Here is an 8,893-nt window from a genome sequence, read left to right as displayed (position 1 = left end):
GCCACTGGCCGAGTTTGCCCTTAATAATCGGGCTAGTTCTGCCACCTTGGTTTCACCCTTTTTCTGCAACTCTGGTTTTCATCCTCGTTTCTCCTCGGGTCAGGTTGAACCTTCTGACTGTCCTGGGGTTGATTCTGTGGTGGATAGGTTGCAGCGGATTTGGAACCATGTGGTGGACAATTTGAAATTGTCACAAGACAAGGCCCAGCGGTTTGCCAACCGCCGCCGCGGTGTGGGTCCCCGACTTCGTGTTGGGGATTTGGTTTGGTTGTCTTCTCGGCATGTTCCTTTGAAAGTCTCCTCTCCTAAGTTCAAGCCTCGCTTTATCGGTCCTTATAAGATTTTGGAAATCCTTAACCCGGTGTCTTTTCGCTTGGACCTTCCAGCGTCCTTTGCTATTCATAATGTGTTCCATAGGTCCTTGTTGCGGCGGTACGTGGTGCCTATGGTTCCTGCTGTTGAGCCTCCTGCCCCGGTTTTGGTTGAGGGCGAGTTGGAGTACGTGGTGGAGAAGATTCTGGATTCTCGTATCTCTAGACGGAAACTCCAGTATTTAGTTAAGTGGAAAGGCTATGGTCAGGAGGATAATTCCTGGGTTGTCGCCTCTGATGTTCATGCGGCTGATTTGGTTCATGCCTTTCACGCTGCTCATCCTGATCGCCCTGGGGGTCTTGGTGAGGGTTCGGTGACCCCTCCTCAAGGGGGGGGTACTGTTGTGAACTGTGTTTCTGGGCTCCCTCTGGTGGTCACTAACGGTATTGTGTTAGGTATGTCTTGTTGCAGGCCTGAGCTCCAGCTGGGTCGTTAAGCAGCGGGTGTTTCCTATTTGAGTCTCCTCTGGACTCAGTCTCTTGCCTGGCATCGTTGTATCCAGACCTATTTGGTCTCCTCCGGATTCCTTTCAGTCTGCCTCATGCAAGAAAAGCTAAGTCTGTTTTGTACAATTTGGATCGTTTGCATTATTCAGTGTTTTTGTCCAGCTTGCTTTACATTTGATTTTTGACTCGCTGGAAGCTCTAGGGGGCTGATATTCTCCCTCCACACCGTCAGTCGGTGTGGGGGTTCTTGAATGTTCAGCGTGGATGTTTTGTAGGGTTTTCTGCTAACCGCATAGTCCACTATCTTTTTTCTGCTATCTAGACTATTGGGCCTCACTTTGCTGAATCTAGTTCATCTCTACGTTTGTGTTTTCCTCTTGCCTCACCGTTATTATTTGTTGGGGGCTTTCTATATCTTTGGGGTTCAATTTCTCTGGAGGCAAGCGAGGTCTTATTTTTTCCCTCTAGGGGTAGTCAGTTCTCCGGCTGGCTCGAGACGTCTAGAACCAACGTAGGCACGTTCACCAGCTACTTTTAGTTGTTTGTGTCAGGATCAGGTATGCGGTTAGCCCAGTTTCCACCTTCCTAGAGCAGTATTTATATTTTTGCTATCTTGCCGGAATATCAGAGATCCTCTGCCATTGGGATCATAACACTTACCCATCATATAGTTTCCATAACCTGTTTAATTTCTCGTGTGTTTTCATGCATATCTTTGAGCGGTCACTCCAACCTCTCCCTCTTTTTATGACCATTGTTTCTCTATGAGCATCTGGTCTGGCCATTCACACTCAACCCCTCACACACCTGAATGTCCTTAGTTTTCAGATAAATTCAGAGCCATGCGTCTGCTCCAGACGCAGTCTCCTCCAGCCATCTTTCACATTACAGATTTCCAATTACACTACTCTGAATTAGACTAGAATTTGACTGGAATGTTCACTGTAGGGTAAGGGAATATAAAAGCACTACAATGTTTCGGTTCCTTTTCTCTTTCACACCTGCAGTACTTTTTCCATACCTCCTGTAATCCCTCCACCTAGTAAGGAAATAGTAATTTCCCCCTCCATCCTCCCCAGCTGTCTCACCTTCTCCTCACAGCTGTTCCTGCACATACAATCATCCTAAAGGCTCATTTCCACTGGCGAGGAAAACGGACGAGTGCAATCCGATAAAAAATCGGATTGCACTCGGACCAATGTTATTCAATAGGTGTCTTTTCATTTGCGATTTTTTTCTCAGCCGAAATCGGACTGAGAAAAAAATCGCAGCATGCTGCGATTTGCTGCAAGTCTCGGACGAGACTCACCAATGCAAGTCAATGGGTGCGAGAAAAAAAACGGACGGAATACGGACCATCCGTTTTTTACGGATACATCACCATTCTGTGGCCTAGAACACTGTCCATGGTCCTGTAAATGACTGTAAAAAAATAGTTGCAGAGAAAAAAAAGGGATTGCATACGGATGTCATACGGATGTAAAACGGATGGTGCGATTAAAAATCGCATTGCACTCGCATTACACTCGCATGACAATCTCATGACAATCGCATACGCTACATCCCTTTTTTCGGTCCAGATTACGGACCGATTTGTGTCTCGCCAGTGGAAATGAGCCCTAACACTAACACACCTCTTCAACCTCTCACTCAACTGGTGTCTTCCCCTCATCCTTCAAATATGCTAAGATTACACCCATCCTCAAAAAGCCCTCCCTCGACCCATCCTTTGTGTCTAGTTATTGCCAGATATCTCTTCTCCCTTATGCCTCAAAACTACTGGAACAGCATGTCCATCTTCAACTGTCCTCCCACCTCTCCTCCTGCTCCCTCTTTAACTGGTTACAATCTGGCTTCCGACCCCATCACTCAACTGAAACTGCCCTAACTAAAGTCACCAATGACCTACTAACCGCCAAGAGCAAGCGACACTACTCTGTCCTCCTTCTCCTGGACCTGTCTTCTGCCTTTGACACTGTGGACCATTCCCTCCTGCTACAGATTCTATCATCTCTTGGCATCACAGACTTGGCCCTATCCTGGATCTCGTCATATCTAACAGACCGATCTTTCAGTGCCTCCTCCCACACCACCTCCTCACCTCGCCCCTTGTCTGTCGGTGTCCCTCAAGGCTAAGTTCTGGGACCCCTACTCTTCTCCATTTACACCTTCGGCCTGGGACAGCTCATAGAATCCCACGGTTTGCAGTATCATCTCTATGCCAATGACACGCAGATCTACCTATCCGGACTTGACCTCACCTCCTTACTGACCAAAATCCCACACTGTCTGCTATCTCGGCCTTCTTTTCTGCTCGCTTTCTAAAACTGAACATGGACAAAACAAAATTCATCATCTTTCCATTTCACTCCCGTCCCCTCCACCAGATCTAACCATCAATGTCAATGGCTGCTCACTTTCCCCAGTCCCGCATGCTCGGTGCCTCGGTGTGATCCTCCACTCTGCCCTCTCTTTCAAGCAACATATCCAATCCCTTGCCTCCTTCTGCCATCTCAAACTCAAAAATATTTCCCGGATCCGTGCATTCCTCGACAACGAAACCACAAAAACACTAGTGGACGCCCTTATCTCCCGCCATGACTACTGCAACCTCCTACTCTCTGGCCTCCCCTCTGGCACCACTCCAATCCATCCTACACTCTGCTGCTCGACTAATCTACCTGTCTCCCCGCTATTCCCCAGCCTCTCCCCTATGCCAAGCCCTTCACTGGCTTTCTATCGTCCAGAGGCTACAGTTCAAAACCCTTATTATGACATACAAAGCCATCCACAACCAGTCCAGTCTCCTCAATATACCTGCGACATGGTCTCCCGGTACTTACCTACACACAACCTTCGATCCTCACAAGATCTCCTTCTCTACTCCCCTCTCATCTCTTCTTCCCCAAACCGCATCCCAGACTTCTCCTGCTTCCCTTATACTCTGGAACTCTCTACCCCAACACATCAGACTCTCGCCTACCATACAAACCTTCCAAAAGAACCTAAAGACTCACCTCTTCTGACAAACCTACAGCCTGCAGTGATCCTCAACATACTGAACCGCGGCATGACCAGCTCTACCCTTTCCTAGTGTATCCTCACCCATCCCCAGCAGATTGTGAGCCCTCGCGGGCAGGGTCCTCCCTCCTTCTGTACCTGTTAGTGCCTTGTTTTTTTTTTGCTCATGCTTATTGTATTTGTCTATATTTGCCTCGTTTTCACATGTAAAGCGTAGTTCTTTTTCTCCAGACTCACACGGCCACATCATGTCCTATCCTGCTCCCACCTTCTAACGCTGTCTACTACTCCTCATTGCTGGCGATGTATCCCCAAATCCTGGCCCTCCTCAACACATCCCCACACTCATTTCTAACACCCTGCCACGATCCTCTACACATTTTCACAATAATGATAACCTCATACCCATTCATCCAGCCCCCACTCCCCTTACCTGGAGCACTATGGAACGCACGTTCTGTCTGCAATAAACTGCCATTCATCCATGACCTCTTTATCACCAACAAACTCTCCTTCCTTGGCATCACTGAAACCTGGCTCACCCCCTCTGACTCAGCCTCTCCAGCTGCACTTTATGGAATCCGCCATCTCTCTCACACCCCTCGCCCCAGCAACAAACGTGGTGGAGGAGTTGGCTTGCTCCTGTCCGATACCTGCTCCTTTACCCCAATTCCGCTACCACCCTCCACTACTCTTCCCTTGTTTGATGTGCACTCCATCCACATCTACTCCCCTTCCAACCTCCAGCTTGCTGTCATCTACCGCCCCCCCAGAACTAGCCATCTCCACCTTTCTTGACCACTTCACCACCTCGCTACTTCATTTCCTCTCTCCTGACATCCCCACTATCATCATGGGCGACTTAAACATCCCCATTGACGCTTCCACCCCAGCTGCCTCTAAACTTCTATCACTCACTGCATCCTTTGGCCTCACTCAGTGGTCCTCCACGGCCACTCACAAAGATGGTCACACGCTGGACCTTATCTTCACCCGCCTCTGTTCCCTTACTAATCTCACTAACTCGCCTCTCCCCGTCTGACCACAAGCTACTGACATTCTCTTCCCTCTCCTCCCCTAGTGGGCAACCCCCACTCCACAAACTCACTCACCCTTGCAGAAATCTCAAACACCTCAATTTACAAACACTCTCTGAGTCCCTTCTCCCTCTTACAGACATAGCTTCCCTTCATGACACAGATGCTGCTGCCACTTTTTGTAACACCACAATAACAGCAACACTTCATTCAGCCGCACCCCCTCACACATAGCAAAACTCTTACAATCAACAGGCAGCCCTGGCTGACCAGCCTGACAAAAGAACGGAGACAGGCTTCCAGGGTCGCTGAGCGGAGAAGGAAGCGATCCCGCTCTATTGAGCACTTCATCGCATACAAGCAGTCCCTCGCCAGCTTCAAGTCCACACTCACTGCCGCAGAACAAACTTACTTCTCATCTCACATATCCTCCCTGACTCGCAACCCTAAACAGCTTTTCAACACTTTCAATTCTCTACTTCGTCCCCCAGCACTTCCCCCCTCATTTCTACTGAAGAATTTGCCTCTTTCTTTAAGCAGAATATTGATACTATCAAAGCTTTGGCCCGCTGCCCCCAATGCCCCTATTCGCTGCTCAACCCTGTTCCTCCAAAGCCAGTTTCTCCATTACAGATCAGCTCTCCGCCCTTCTGTCAAGGTCACATCTCACCACTTGCAGACTTGACCCGCTCCCGTCCCACCTCATCCAACCTCGCCAGTCTTCATCCCAACCCTAACACACCTCTTCAACCTCTCACTCACAACTGGTGTCTTCCCCTCATGTTTCAAGCATGCCTCGATCACACCCATCCTGAAAAAGCCCTCCCTCGACCCATCCTCTGTGTCTTGCTATCGCCCAATATCTCTTCTCCCTTATGCCTCAAAACTACTGGAACAGCATGTCCATCTTGAACTGTCCTCCTGCTCCCTCTTTGACCAGTTACAATCTGGCTTCCGACCGCATTACTCAACTGAATCTGCTCTAAAGTCACCAACGATCTACTAACCGCCAAGAGCAAGCGAAACTACTGTCCTCCTTCTCCTGGACCTGTCTTCTGCCTTCAACACTGTTGACCATTCCCTCCTGCTACAGATTCTCTCATTTCTTGGTATCACAGACTTGGCTCTATCCTGGATCTCATCGTATCTAACAGACCAAACATTCAGTGTCTCCCTCTCCAACATCACCTCCTCACCTCGCCCCGTCTTGTTGGTGTTCCCCAAGGCTCAGTCTTAGGGCTCCTGCTCTTCTCCATTTACACCTTCGGCCTGGGACAGCTCATAGAATCCCACGGTTTGAAGTATAATCTCTACGCTGATGACATGCAGATCTACCTATCTGGACCCGACCTCACGTCCTTACTGACCAAAATCCCACAATGTTTGTCTGCTATTTCACCTTTCTTTTCTGCTCGCTTTATAAAACTGAACATGGACAAAACAGAGTTCATCATCTTTCCCCCATCTCACTCTGCCCCTCCACGAGACCTATCCATCAATGTCAATGGCTGCTCACTTTCCCCAATCCCGCATGCTCGGTGCCTCGGGGTGATCCTCGACTCTGCCCTCTCTTTCAAGCCTCATATCCAAGCCCTTGCCTCGTCCTGCTGACTCAAACTCAAAAATATTTTCCGGATCAGTGCATTCCTTGACCATGAAACCACAAAAACACTAGTGCACCCCTTATCTCTCACCTCGATTACTGCAACCTACTCTCTGGCCTCCACTCTAGCACTCTGGCACCAATCCATTACATCCTACACTCTGCTGCCCGACTAATCCACCTGACTGCACATTATTCTCCAGCCTCTCCTCTCTGCCAAGCCCTTTACTGGCTTCGTATTGTCCAGAGGCTCCAGATCAAAACCCTAACTATGACATGCAAAGCCATCCACAACCTGTCTCCTCCATACATCTGTGACATGGTCTCCCGGTACTTACCTACGTTCCTCTCAAGATGATCTTCTCTACTGCCCCTCATCTTTTTCGCACATCCGCATACAAGACTTTTCCCGTGATTCCCCCACACTCGAACTCTCTACCCCAAGACATCAGACTCTTGCCTACCACAGAAACCTTCAAAAAGAACCTGAAGACCCACCTCTTCCAACAAGCCTACAACCTGGAGTGATCCTTAGTTTGCTGAACCGCCGCACAACCAGCTCTACCCTCTCCTAGTGTAACCTCACCCATCCCCTGTAGACTGTGAGCCCTCGCGGGCAGGGTTCTCTCTCCTTCTGTACTTGTGTGTGCCTTGTTTTACTCATGTTTATTGTGCTTGTCTATATTTGCCCCTTTCACATGTAAAGCACCATGGAATAAATGGCGCTATGTATAATAATAATAAACATTTAGAAACAATACTACAATACTAATGGTTCAACTCAGGAAACCAGGATTTTTAATCACAGCTTTAATGCGTCTTGGCATGCTTTCCACCAGTCTTTCACACTGCTTTTGGGTGACATTATGCCACTCCTGGTACTTTGATGGCTTGTGACTATCCATCATCTTCTTGATTATATTCCATAAGTTTTCAATGGCTTTCAGGTCTGGAGATTGGGCTGGCCATGACAGGGATTTGATGTGGTGGTCCTTGATCCACACCTTGATTGACCTAGCTGTGTGGCATGGCACATTGTCCTGCTGGAAAAAACAGTCCCCAGTGTTAGGCCGGTTTCACACGTCAGTGGCTCCGGTACGTGAGGTGACAGTTTCCTCACGTACCGGAGACACTGACACACGTAGACCCATTAAAATCAATGCATCTGTGCAGATGCCATTGATTTTTTGCGGACCGTGTCTCCGTGTGCCAAACATGGAGACATGTCAGTGTTCGTGGGAGCGCACGTATTACACGGACCCATTAAAGTCAATGGGTCCGTGTAAAACACGTACCACACACGGACGGTCTCCGTGTGCAGTGCCTGTGCCGTGCAGGAGACAGCGCTACAGTAAGCGCTGTCCCCCCCACATGGTGCTGAAGCAGCCATTCATATCTTCCCTGCAGCAGCGTTTGCTGCATAGAAGATATGAATAATAGTGTTTAAAAGAAAGATCTATCTGTCCCCCGCCCCCCCACCCCCTGTGTGCCCCCCCCCGCTGTTCTGAAAATACTCACCCGCCTCCCTCGCATTGTCCTGTCCTGGCCGCACCTTCTACTGTATGCGGTCACGTGGGGCCGCCGATTAGAGTCATGAATATGTGGCTCCACCTCCCATAGGGGTGGAGCCGCCTATTCATGACTGTAAATGAGCGGCCCAACGTGACCGCATACAGTAGAAGGTGCGGCCAGGACAGGAAGCAGCGACAGCCAACGAGGGAGGCGGGTAAGTATTTTCAGAACAGCGGGGGGGCGCACAGGGGGTGGGGGGGCACACAGGGGGTGGGAGGGCGGGGGACAGATAGATCTTTCTTTTAAACACTATTATTCATATCTTCTATGCAGCAAACGCTGCTGCAGGGAAGATATGAATGGCGGCTTCAGCACCAGATGCTGGTACGTGTGGTACCCAGCACGGTGCGTGTGGTACCCAGTAAGCACACGGGCGGCACACGTGTGCCACACTGATGTACACCAGAAATGTAGGGGCACACGGACACGGATAATTCCGGTACCGATTGTTTCCGGTACCGGAATTATCTGGACGTGTGAGACTGGCCTTAGGGAACATTGCCTGAGGAGAAGGAATCAACTGTTTTTCCAGGATAACCTTGTATGAGGCTTCATTCATACGTCCTCCGCAAAGAACAACCTGCCCAATTCCAGCCAACATAGGTCAATTGAGGTGTGGATGAAGGACCACCACATCATATCCTTGTGAAAACCTATATATCCATATGGATTATACTGGCACCAGGGATGGGGGATTGTTCTTGATTTTAAAATGTTTTTCGCTACTGTGAGTGCTTTTTGGTCGTCAATAAAGTAAATTTGTTATTGTTTTTCATTTAGGTGTGCGCGATTTTATGCATTGGTTTTTTTCTCCCTTTTTTTTTTTGCTAGTACCCTGCTTC

This window comes from Ranitomeya variabilis, chromosome 1 (genome assembly GCF_051348905.1).
Source record: "Ranitomeya variabilis isolate aRanVar5 chromosome 1, aRanVar5.hap1, whole genome shotgun sequence".
Taxonomy (NCBI): Eukaryota; Metazoa; Chordata; class Amphibia; order Anura; family Dendrobatidae; genus Ranitomeya; species Ranitomeya variabilis.
Note: the sequence above shows the minus strand (reverse complement) of the source record.